The 13756-nt window shown below is 36.1% G+C and overlaps 1 non-coding gene across 1 annotated transcript; it reads left to right on the top strand.

Annotated features, from left to right (window-relative positions):
- The first annotated feature begins 13301 nt into the window (after positions 1-13301).
- On the top strand, positions 13302-13405 carry LOC126027169 (U6 spliceosomal RNA). The gene has a single exon (XR_007502217.1). It is a non-coding gene; the product is annotated as a U6 spliceosomal RNA (small nuclear RNA).
- The last annotated feature ends 351 nt before the right edge of the window (positions 13406-13756 follow it).

The raw sequence follows: 13756 nt of genomic DNA, 5'->3' as shown, positions 1-13756 counted from the left end.
AGCTCCATGATTCTCATTTTTTATAGCAGGAATTCTTTCAATTTCTTTAAAATATGTCACCGTTGAGTACTGATTATAAAATTTAGACCACCCAATAGTGGGGGTAAAGATTGGGAGAATGAAGAGGTGGACTAGAGGTTGATGTAGGGAAAATTCTTGAGCGTTTGGGACATTTTGGTGGTAGTGAATACAGTAACTGTACAGTACCACACACATTAGAACTACTATAATCATGTTACCTCATCTATAATTAAAAAATAAACCCTAAGTCATAAAAATAACATTTATAAATGACACATGTATGTAAAAAAAGAAAATAACATAATTGTAATCATGCCATCCTCCACGCTAAATCACTGCTTACAGAATTTTTTTTTACCTTACACTTGCAACTCTCATTTAACAATAACAACTAAAAGGTAGTATATGGAATTGCTTAGTTGAAAAATTGGCAAACTTTTACTGGAAATGGTCAGGTTAATGAATATTTTCAGCTTTTTGGCTTTACAAATACAAACTGATGCAACTTTTCAATCTGCCTCTTATTGTGTAAGAAGAAATGTGTAAATGAGAGGAAAGCTGGATTTGGCCTTAGGGCAATAGTTTGCTAATCCATAACTTTGTGAAAGGGAAGACATTGTGGCAAATAGGAATCTTTAGATCCTATTTGAAATGACCTATTGGAGTCTATAGGTATAAGACTGAAAGTTTGGTGATTAGTTGGAGCAGAGTGTAGCAGATGTGTTTTGTTAGAATGCCTTATTGCAAACACCTCTGATTCACCCCTGTGAGGGCCATTTCAGTGAACAGGTCTTAGGATATGCAGTTACTCTCGTTTGTGTGTTACTTTCCTGGTGACTTAAAGTGGAAAGGAGAATCATTAAACAATCTGTGATCTTTTGCCTTTTGTCAGGCATGAGTTAAGTAGGTTTCAAATTCATCCTAATGTGCTTTTCCCATTTAATTTTGTGGCTGCATAAACTTTCATAACAAATAATGAGTTGGGGCTACAGCCCAAATGTTATGGACGCTTTATGTATCAGGAGAGCCTGTGATGTGAGGCTCTGCATTCTAATGGCCTGCTTAACCAGGCGCACGGCTGAGCCTGGCTAGCTTGTTTTGGCTTGAAGAGGGATTCTGCTGAATGCAAGGGGACCCACCAGAGAGCTCCTTGGCCTCACTCCTCTTTCCACAGAAGCATTTTTTCCCCAAGACTTGACAGCTGTTCCTCTTGGGCCAGAATGAAATTTGTCCCTCAGCTAGAATTCGTACTGTGTCTGTCTTGATTTGAGGGCTGAAGGATAAATTCATTCCTACAAGTTCTGTTTTCAGTATCCACACTCGATATTCCTATTTGTCCACCGATATCAACATTGACTACCTATTCTGTGGTCCATCTGCTGGGATGGCACTGTGCCCAGTTCCTGATGAGGGGAGGGCTGGGAGTAGACTCCAAAGGGCTGGAACTTCAGTGCTCTTTATTAGTTGGAGGCTGTGAGGGATGGTGTAAGGAAGAGAGTGGTCATGGAAAGAAAAGAGCTGCAATAAGCTTCTGCTTTTTACATTTATATCATCTTCTGACTGCTTGTATCAACATACCCTAGGTTGATGTTTATTTGTTTAACTAATAAACCTAGTTTATTCCTTTAGAGATCAAACTACTCAGAAAATTTGGGCATGAAACTGCATATATGTATGGGAGATGGTGAATAAAGTTCTCTAAGATTTGAAAGATTTCAAAAGGACAATTCACGGTTTTACCCTATTTATGTAAAACTTAAGTTCATGCACATATTATATATTCTGGGAATAATTTAAGGGATTATAAGTGATCTTTATTTTTTATTTCTTCCTTTACATTTTCTGCATTAAATATATGAATGATAATAAAACAAAGAAGAATAAAAATAGCTGCAGAATATTAGGTATTAAAAGTCTCCTTAAAAGACTTGACCTTTGAATGAGAAAGAACTTTTATGCCTCTGTAATGTCAATTTGGTACTGGAGAAGCTCAAGCTGAAATTTCAGGAAATGAGACAAAGGGCCTGGAAGCAGATTGTGGTACAACCCCTGAAGCAGTGGAGTTTGCCGGGTTGATTACCAGACAGCTACATGAAGGGGCAGAGGAGGAGGGACAGAGCCCTTTGGGGAAATCTTACAAGGTCTGTGCTACTTTTACATAAAAGACTTCCATGATCCCTGATCACACTCTTCTTTCTCCCTGAGCAATAAGAGCTTTGAAACTTCAAAGAAAATTTTGTAGGGTGCTATTGGAGTCTTTCCAAGGTAGGTGGGATTCATCTATACATTTCAGATACTCTCACTAGAAGGTACATGAATTCTTTATGGGAGGGAGTCATCATCCAGTGCTTAGAAGCAAACCTCTGTGGTAGCTACTTAAAATAAATGGTTCTATTTCCCCAATCAGGAAACTTTTATTATATTTTTTTTGGAAGAAAGTCTTTATTTTTTGTGATAAAACAGACAGCATAAACTTAATTTTTAAAGGTTTAGTGTAAGGTCATTGAGTATTTCACATTGAGTATATATCTGTTGTGCAACTATTATCATCACCATTATCTATCTTCAGAACTTTTTCTTTCTCCTAACTCAAATTTGATGGTAACCATTAAACAAACAACTCTATATTGCTATCTCTTTCCTGCCTCTGGCAATTACTGTTTCTACTTTCTGCTTTTATGAGCTTGATGACTTCTTCAGTTGAACTGAAGTTTTCTCAAGGTTTATCTATGTGTCACAATTTTCATCCTCTTTATGGCTGGATTCTGTTCAATGTGCAAACTACGTTTTGTTTATCCAGTGATCTGTTAATGGACTTTTGAGTTGCTTCCACCTTGGATGTGTGTGTTGTTCTTGTGTGTGTGAGCACACTCAGTGATGTGTGACTGACTCGTGTCTCTGTGCTCAGTGGTCACTCCTGTCAATGTAAAGCTTGAATGGATCATAATATACAGTGCTGGTGTTCAACCTGGGTTGACTGCAAGTAAGTCAAGCCCTTTATACTATCTCTCTTGCCATATTTTGACTATTTTGACTGCTGCAAATAGCACTGCAATGAACATGGTGTGCAAATATGTTGAAATGACTGTTTTCATTTCTTTGAATGTATACTTAGAAGTGGGATTGCTCAGAAAACGACGTTTTATAGTATGGAATAATGTTTAAGTAAGATGTTAAGTGGTACCATTGTAAGGATCAGAGTTCAAATATAAGTAGAAAACTATTTACCAATCAGAATTACTCAAGAATCACTAAAACAGAATCTTTCTGGCAATTGAGCAAGAACCCCACATAATTCTGAGAATTCTATAATTTTCCAAGGACTCTTCTGGCTCTATAATTGACTAAAATTTTGTTACCACTCAGTCCTACATATAAAGCTTCTATAAAATCTTGAGTATTTCTTTGAAGATGAATGGGATTTTAAGAGTGCCTTAAAATTAAATTCTTACAAAAGTGGTAGACCAAATTGTACCTACTAAGTGTTTATTTTTGTCTATGAATGGAAACTAAAGTCCCCAAAGTATGCATTGATAGTTTGTTATTTGACATTTTTTCTCAGCAACTTTTTTAAAAAATATAATTTTTTTATTTAAGCACCATGGTTACAAAAATGTTTGTAGTTGGGTTTCAGTTATCGAATGTACAATATCCTTCACCAGTGTAACTTTCCCACCATCAATATTTCTCATTTTTCTCCTCCCCAACCCCCTGCCTGGTCTCCAGACAGGCATTCTAATTTCTCTCTCTCTCTCTCTCAATCTCTCTCTCTCTCTCTCTCTCTCATTGTCACAGTAGTTGTTAAATGCAGTTATTTCTCTAACTGCATTCACAATTCTTTGTGGTAAGCTTTGTATCATGGGGTGGTCCTTCTGGCCCTCATCTCTATTGTCTCTAGGTTTTATTATCATATAGTCTTTTATTCTTCTTAAATTCCACAGATGAGTTCTGCAACTATATTTTTTAATTTTGACCAGTGTATTGCAATAAAATTGTACTTATAAGTTTAACTAAAATTTTCATAACAAAGAATAGTTCTGGTATTATCATGGAAATATTTAATCTCAAGGCACCCAATTTACCTTCCATTTTACAAATAAGGACACTAGGCATTAAAGATTTAAGTAAATTATTTCAAACCACATGGTATTGATACACCTTTGTTTGTGTATATGCAGTGAGATATCATGAATATAGGGTTTAAAGAACATCCAGTTCAATGCCTCTCTTTCTAGAGTCATAGATATGTAGCAGTGAAATATTTAGTAGAGAAGGATAGCTTGGGATCAGAATTCAAGTGTGCTTTAACGTATTAGAAGAGAATCCCTTGAAATTCTTTTCATAGGAATTATATCACATTATTTCCCAGTTTCTCATAGTGCCTAGGATGGGATTAGGAACATAACAGAGAGGAGGGTGAGTGAATGGGAAAGGAAATGATATTCAGAACAGCCCCCCCCAAAGCAATATAATTAGTTTTAAGATTGGATGTTATTTTAATTAGTTACAAATATAGTAGAAAGGTACTGGGCCTTAGATCCTGGGGACTAGAGCCTCAAATACTTGGATTTTCATCCCATTTCATGCTTTATTATTGTAAGGAATCAGAATGTGCTATCCCATGTCTTTTTTGGTGAGAGTGATAATAATTATACACCCTAGTTTTCTAGGGTATAATAATGAGATTAAATGATAAAAATAAAATAATAGTCTATACTAAAATATACAACTTTGGTGTAATAATTATTTTGAGTTGAAGGCAATTTTGAATCAACACATGCAAGAAACATTTTCTTTACTCTTACTCCTTCAAAGTAGGACATGAATAAATATGCATCCCCTTAACAGGAAAAAAGAGAACTTTTTTCTTGTTACTAGAGATTAATTGACACCACAACAAGTTTGCAGAAATAGATCCTACTATAAAACCCTTACCCTCAATTATTTCTCTTATATATTTCTTTTATTTTTTTCTAGATTTTGGGCCACACCAGGTGATGCTCAGGGGTTAATCCTGGCTCTATGCTCAGAGATTGCTCCTGGCTTGGGGGACCATATGGGATGCCAGGGATCAAACCCAGATCTGTCCTGGGTCAGCCACATGCAAGGCAAATGCCCTACTGCTGCGCTATACCCTCCCTCATATATTTCTTAATCACTTCCCCATAATGTAGTTTCTTTTAAAGCTCAAACTTCCTTTTCTTTATTAAAATTGTGTGTATGTCCTTTAGCCTTTGAATTTTACTTCAATATAAATTTATACATTTATAAATTTGTACATTTACAAAATGGTATATAAATCCAAGAGTCTTTGACTTTAGCTTTTTTCTGTGAACTCTTACATCTGAAAATATCAGTAAAAGATGTTTGCCCCCTTATTTGTTAGTAAATCTCTGTTAGTTAAACTTTCAGGCCCCCAAATACACAAGATGATAAAAAGAAAATTCTTTTTACTCTGACACTAGTTTGAGAACTTGGACAAATTATTAAACTTACAATATTGTGTTCTTCATTGTAAAATGCATAAGTTAACATCTACTTCAAAGATTAGTTAGAAATAGAAAGTAGAGTCATTGTAATCTTAAGATATAATGGGCACAATGCATGAGAATGTTTTTCTAATCTTTCTCCCAGGAAGATTCAGATCAATGTCAAGGAAAAGGCTGGTACACAAGTTTCAAGGGGTACATTACTTATTCAATTGGGGTGACTAGTAAGCAATTTAAGTTAGAGTCATGGCCTGGAAAATGTGGAAGCTTATATGAAACGACAAGAGGAGGCCAATTTTATTTCTCCTTCATGTTCATAATGCCATTCATAATATCCAAGAGATAAAAGCAAGGGCCAGGGTGATAGTACAGTAGGTAAGGACCTTGCCTTTCATGAAGCCAACCCCTAAAAAAATACATTCTCCCAAACTCTACCAGGGGCATCCCTGAACACAGAGCCAGGAGTAAATCCTGAATAGTTCCAGGTGTGCTCCCTCAAAACCCCTCTCAAAACAAAACAAAACAAAACAAAAACAAAAACAAAATGGAAGCAATGGAAGTGTTTATCAACAAGTAATGGATAAACAAAATTTAGTTCATACAAAATGGTATTTTATCCAAAACATTACTAGTGAAAGAAGCCAGGCACAAAAGACTAATACTGTACATTTCATTTTTTATAAGTTTTCTCAAATAATCAAATCAAAACAGAAAATAGAATAGTCATTGCCAGAAAATGCAAGGAGTTATTGTTTAATGGGTATATAATCTTTACTCAATTTTTAAAAATTTGTATGTTGGTTGAACAACAAAATTCATATACTTAACATATTGAAACAAACATTCAAAAATAAAAAGATAAAAATTTAAATTAAAATTTTAATTATGAAAATAAAAGTTAATGAGAAGTGAATATATCCCCCAGCCTACCAGGAGCAATTTCTGAGCATAGAGCCAGGAGTAGCCCCTGAGTGCTGCCGGGTGTGACCCAAAAAACCAAAAAAAAAAAAAAAAGTTAATGAGAAGTGAATAGCTGCATATAAAACTGTATTTTTTTTATTTTAGAGTCCAATCTAATTACTTGAAACTACTTCTTTTGAGACCAAACTCCATTCAAGATGCAACAAGTGAGAAATAGCTTTATAATTTTCAGATTAGCAGACATTCTCTGCTAATGTCTTACTAATTATCATGTAGACTTAGCATTGAACCATAATTATTATCAGTTAATTAGACCTTAAAATGTATCTTTGATAACACCTCTGGCATTTAATTATGTAACTGGTAACTTATGAATGTTATTAAGGGAATATATGACTATAGAAGAACATAATTAGATCTCATTTTTGTTTCTTGATATCATATTGATTGTGATAATAGTTTTGTAGTTTTTATAGCTTATATGAAAATAGCCCCATTAAATTGATAGTCTATAAAGTAAATGTACATCTAAACAAGTATTTTTAAAGCATATTAAAATGAGAGGGGCTGTGGGAAGAGGAACACTGGGTATCATTTTAGATATTTAAACAAAATTTCACACTAAATAATCTTCCCAGTATTTTGTTTGTTTGGTTCTAGTTTTAGGGCCACACCTGGTGGTGCTTATGGTTTATTCCATATTTTAAGGTTACTTTTGTCTTGAAACAAATAACATTTAAAATTTTGTGTAAAACAAAATTCCTACTGGTGAAAACAGGAAAATACTACTAAGCTGTTATCAATATTATGGAAGTTATTTTATAAATGTTTCTCATTTATGTGTCCACATCAACTTTTATTTTGTTAAAAAATTCTTGAAGTAACCTGGCTTCTAATAGTGCTAACATTTACACTTTTGGCATATAAAGTTATTGCCCTGCCACCAACATTAAAAGTAGCCAGAACACTCCACCATTATCATTATGTCACTTCTGATCTATCCCATCCATCCCCACATTTCCTCTCACACCTACTCAGTAACATTAGTTCTGTTGTCAGAGTCCAAAGATTTGTTCTTATTGAATGCTTTCCACTTTCTTGCTTTGTTTCTTTATATACCATATGTGAGTGGCATCACTATCATTTATCACTAGCGTCTCCCTGACTTATTTTATTTGATATGACATCCTCTGAGTTCATCCAAATTATAATAAAAGACAAGATTTTATCTGTCTCTATAGTGTAGTACTATTCCATTGTGTATTTATACAGAAGTTCTTAACTCTTCAGTTGTGAACATTTTGGCTGTTCATAATTTTGCTCTTGTAAATGTCTGCAATAAACACAAATGGGCATCTATCTTTTCAAATTTATGTTTTAATTTCTTGGCAAAGATGCCAAGACTTGGAATTGCAGGGTAGATATTTGAAATTTTTATTGTTATTTTTTTGAGAGAGCTTTATAATGCATTTTCTTTTTTGAGGGTGGGTTTTTGTCCCATATTGGGTTATATACTCAGGTGCTATTCCTGACTCTGTAGTCTGGGTTAATTCTTGGTGACATCCTATATCCATGTGGCATCACTCCCAAGCCTGCCAAGAGTTATTCCTGAGTGCAGAGCCAGATGTAAGCCTTGGGCACTGATTCAAATACACACACACACACACACACACACACACACACACACACACACACACACACACCAAACAAAAACAAAAGAGAGAGAAATAGGGTCAGTGAGATCAGTGAGAAGCAAGAACCTTAATTGCTGTACTGTATGTCTCTGGCTCTTCCATACAGTTTCTTATAGAGACTAAACCATTTCAGAGACCTACTAAGAGTAAATAAAAAAATATTTCTTTTCACCAGTCTTCCCAGAATGGGATTTTTGTTTGTTTGAATGTTTGGCTTTATTTTATAGACCACACCTGGTGGTGCTCATGGGTTTCTCCTGGCTCTGCTCAGGAATAACTTCAGGAAGGGCTTGGGAACAATATGTGTGTTGCTGGAAATTGTACTCAGGCATGCAAGGCAAATGACCTGCCTCTCTGTTGTTAGACTATTCTCAGCAGTATGTATAAGGTGGTATCTCATTGTTTTTATTTATTTATTTATTTTTTTATAATTTTTTATTATGAATTATGACAACAAAAGATGCAAAGAAAGAGGATAAGGTAAAGTTACAGTGGAAGGACAATCACCCATAACATAATTATCAGAAGAAGTCCCCTTGCTGATATCTTAACTTTGAATTTTCACCAAAGAAAGTTAAGATAAATAAAACAGAATCCTTGTGCAATTACTTTTTCCCTCAAGTCCCCAGATTGTAGCACATTATAATATTTCTTAACAGCACACAAGGCAATCTAAAGCCATCAAACTTACGTAACTCCTTAAACATTAGAGGCATAGTATTTTTTACATTTCCATGTACATGCATATTAGCTTAAGTTAACCTCAAATTTTAAGTGGGTGTGTTTTAAGGATTAGAGTCAAAGGAGCACAGTAAAAACGGTGTTAGAGTGGCAATTGTTGTTTGCATAGGCCCACCAAAATATGAGAGGCATGGAAAGGAATAGCCTTGGCCTAAATACAAAGAGATCCTACCCCTGAAGTTTCCTGGCATAAGACCAGCTCTAGGCCTCAGGAAAGTTATCGTTCGCTCCAAGACATTGTCCGTAGCGCCAACACACTTATCACACAGTCTCTGTTGTTGGTCTCATGTTTCTGTATTAAAGATTCTGGAATCTGCATGTCCTACATTGAAGTCATGATGTGGAGTGCCTTTTCGTTTCACCTCACCATGAAAGGGGAATGCAGGAAGCCCTGTCCTGTAAGCAGGTTGTTGTTGTTAAGTCTTCTCAGTGTTAAGGGAAGTCTCTTTTGAGCAGGACGATGTCTGAGCAGTGGTAGGGTCTTCCGTGGTAGAGGATTGCTTCCAGGTGATGTTATAGACAAACCTCACCATAAAGGGGCAATACAGCAAGCCCTGTCCAGTAAACAGGTCATTGTTCTTGTTGTCTTCTCAGTGTTAAGGGATGTCTCTTTTGAGTAGATCGATGTCTGAGCAGCTGTAGGGTCGTCCCTGGTACAGGAATGCCTCCGGGTGATGTTATATACAACCTTGGATGTTTTGTAAATGTCTTCTGTAGATCAAGGGGTAAATGGAGAATGCCCATTCTTCTGAGGCCTGTGCCAGGTCTTTATGTCAATGTTCAGGGTGTAAGGTCTCATTGCACTACAAGATTTGTGAGTTCCCATTTCTATTAGATAAGAACTTATTGGTATGTATAGTATTTTCCTATGTTATTGTGCCTACGCAAACAAGATATAAAGCCACGTGGTGCTATCAGATATATGGGGGCATAAGAACATTTCCAACAAGACCCATGACTTGGTTCAAACATAAGTATTAAACTGAGGGATTCTTTCACACCAAATTCCATATTGAGCAGTTCATAAAGAGAAGATAAAAAACATGGGGGGGGGATCATCACTGTATAAGAAAGTATTTAGCAAAAGTTATAGCCGTCAAAGAAAACACCCATAAAATGTTGAAAAGATATGTGTCCTTTTTATGCCTTTTAAAATAGTTGGGTGGGTGTTAACTCTAGGGCACCACTTTGGTCTGTGAATTAGGACTCAACAGTACTTAAGTTAGAAAGGGTAAAAAAGGAGTAATGATGATAGGAGTAAAAGATGTTAAAGAGAAATATGAACTTATGAAGGGGTATGCAAAAGGGCAGAGTACAAAATGGACATTCTGCATACATAAAAACATAATTCAATGATAGTGAGTACTATTAATGTTTCTTGTGAGAGTACTATTAATATTTCTTGTGCACGTGGGGGCAATAGCCCCCGCGCGATTTTGAAAATGTAGACTGGACAGAGATTACCAGTGCCAGCCAAACCTCCTCCTGCTAGACTCCCGGCTCCCAGGAAGGAGAGATCCTTCAAGAAGCTGGGAGAACAGAAGTTCAGAGCCCCACCCAGACCCTCCCTAAGGAGCCTCATGGATAGTGGGGGAAGGCCTAGGGTACCTTCAAGCTCCACCAAGGGACCCAACTCACCGGCTTGCCCAGGGGTGTGGCCCGGGGAAGCCCTGGAGATCTGGAGCAAGGCGGCAGAGGGGTGCTGGGGTTACCCAAATCCCGCACCCCCCCCTAGGCCTGGCCAAGCAGGCCTCCGGCATGGCGTGGGCCTGCCAAACCTCCTCCTGCTAGACTCCCGGCTCCCAGGAAGGAGAGATCCTTCAAGAAGCTGGGAGAACAGAAGTTCAGAGCCCCACCCAGACCCTCCCTAAGGAGCCTCATGGATAGTGGGGGAAGGCCTAGGGTACCTTCAAGCTCCACCAAGGGACCCAACTCACCGGCTTGCCCAGGGGTGTGGCCCGGGGAAGCCCTGGAGATCTGGAGCAAGGCGGCAGAGGGGTGCTGGGGTTACCCAAATCCCGCACCCCCCCCTAGGCCTGGCCAAGCAGGCCTCCGGCATGGCGTGGGCCTGCCAAACCTCTTCCTGCTAGACTCCCGGCTCCCAGGAAGTCATTGTTTTTATTTTACTAATAATTAGTGACTTCATATTTTTCTATATGCTTATTTGACATTTGTATATCTCAAGGAAGTAAAAATACACTCCCTATTTTTAAATGGAGTTTGTGCTCAAAAGTTACTCCTGGCTCTGCACTCTGGAATTAGTCCTAGCAGGCTGGGGGAACCATATGGTATGCAAGATCCAGAGTTGGTCCCATGCAAGGCAAATGCACTGCCCCACAGTGCTATCTCTCTGCCCCCCAGGGGTTCACATATTTGCTATTAAGTTTATAAGTGTCTTATTTATCTTGAATGTTAGCTTATGTAAGATATATGACTGTGAATTTAATGTCTTTTTTTTAGTCTTTTTACCTTTCACAATGAAGAATTTTATTTTAGTTTTATGTAGTCCCATTTTTGCTTTTTCAGCCCAATGAAGCTGATTATCAGATTCCTCTGAAGTCAATTTCATGGGAAGTTCCATCTATGTTTTTCCTGATATTTTTTTGCATTCGATTTTGGACCAGTAGTGCTCAGGGTTTTCTCCTGACTCTGCATTCAGGAATCATTCCTGACAGAATGTGGGAGCCATAAGGGGTGCCAGGATCAAACCTGGATTTATACCCTGTATTATGGCTCTGTTCTCTTGAATTAAATCTTAATATTGTGGTTTTTCAACTTGAATGTATGATATAAAGTAGGGAGCCATTTTACTTATTTATTATTTTGCATATGACAAACCAGTTTCCCACCATTATTGTTGAAGAGACTTTCCTTCCTTCACATAATGCACTTACCTCCCTTTTTATAATTAGCTGTCCATATATCTGAAGGTCCACGTATGTATTCTCAAGACTATTTCATAGCCTATGCCCAAGTGTCTGCTTTTGTTTTAGTAACAAAATCTTTAAAGTAATGTTTAAAGCCAGAAATTACAATGCTTCCCATTTTTTTCTCAAATTGTTTTGGCTATTCAAAGAGTTTTGAGAATTCATTAGATTTTAGTAGTATTTGTTCTATATTCTTGAACAATGCCATTGGGAGTTCTTTGGAGAGGTCATTATCAGCAGTGCTCATGGGACCAAGGATTGAACCTGGGCTGTAGCATGCAAAGCCTATGCCATCACCATGATCCACCATTGGAACTTTAATGGTGAGTTCATTAAATATGCATAATGCTTTGGTTAGGATGGTAATTTTAGAAATATTAATTCTTCTCACCTATGAACATGAAATTATTATTTTCTTTTCTTTCAATGTATAAAAACTTTTTTTCTTAAGTGATACCTAGATATTTGATAGTTTTGGAAAAAATTATAAATGGGATTAAATATTTTTTATTCTTGTAGATCTTTTGCAAATGTACAAATATATACATACAATATATTTTGTGCATACAATGTACAAACAATATATTTTGTAGGCTGGTACTTTATAGTATATGAGGTTTTTAGAAGTTATTTTGGCAGTATCGTTACTGCTTTCTATGTATAATATAATGTTATCTGGAATTAGTGATAGTTTAACTTCTTTAATCAAATTTGTAATCTTTTAATCTCTTTTCCTTTCCCAATTGCTGTAGTTAGTACTTCAAAACGTGTATTAACAGTAATTAAAATGGTCACCCATACCTGATCTTTGATGAAAGGCTTTCAGTGTTTTATTGATATCTTGTATTTTAAATGTCCTCTAGTTATACACTTAGAAAATTTGCAAATAATTTTTTGGGCCACACCCGGTGATGCTCAGGGGTTCCTCCTGGCTATGTGCTCAGAAATCACACCTGGATTGGTGGGGGGGATCATATGGGACGACGGGGGAATTGAACTGTGGTGCTTCAAGGCAGATTCCTTACCTCTAGTGCCACCACTCCAGCCCCCGCAAATAATTATTTTGTAAAATAAGGAAATATTTTAAAAATGTTGTTAATTTCTTCACTTTGTAAAATATAAAGGATAATATAGAATCTTTTAATCTAATTTGATATATAATGTTTAATGTTTAATATCTATCTAATATGATGATTATAGTTTAATTTTAGCAAATTCTGAGTCTGTTAAAGTAAAATTATTCCTATTATGCTTCAATGTAATTTATAATTCTTAATATGGGGGCTCATATATATTAGTTTTTCTCATCTATATTGAACTATAGTTGACAAATTATAAGATATTCATGATGTAAACATAATTATTATGTTAATATGTATGAAAGGATTCTTCCCATTAGTTAACAAATTCATCATTTCACATATATATCTCTTGGTATAAGAAGATTTAAGTTCTACTCTGTTAGCACATCTTATTTATATAATATAGAATAATTAAAAATATTATATGTGCTCGCTTCGGCAGCACATATACTGAAATTGGAACGATACAGAGATTAGCATGGCCCCTGCGCAAGGATGACATGCAAATTCGTGAAGCATTCCATATTTAAAAAAAAAAGGAAAAAAGTATTATATAATATTGTCAATTATGTGTTATACTTGATATCCTCAGGTATTACTTATTTATATCTTAAAGTATATTTTCTCTTACCATTCTCTTTTTTTTCCTTACTTCTCAAACCCTAGAAAACACTAATTTATTTATTTTTTTCTTTCAGGAACTATGGTTTAAAACTTTTATCAGTAGCAGACTATAAATTATTTTTCTTCATGAAACTCAGTCTCATACAAGCAAGGCAAGTGCTCCTCACTGAACAATAACCCTGGCAACTCAAGGCAAATGCTTTTAAATTCTGTTTACAGAAATTTGATGTTTTGTTTGGATTCCATAAGTGCATGGT

This window comes from Suncus etruscus, chromosome 1 (genome assembly GCF_024139225.1).
Source record: "Suncus etruscus isolate mSunEtr1 chromosome 1, mSunEtr1.pri.cur, whole genome shotgun sequence".
In the NCBI taxonomy this organism is placed as follows: Eukaryota; Metazoa; Chordata; class Mammalia; order Eulipotyphla; family Soricidae; genus Suncus; species Suncus etruscus.
This window is presented reverse-complemented; position numbering and strand designations above follow the sequence as displayed.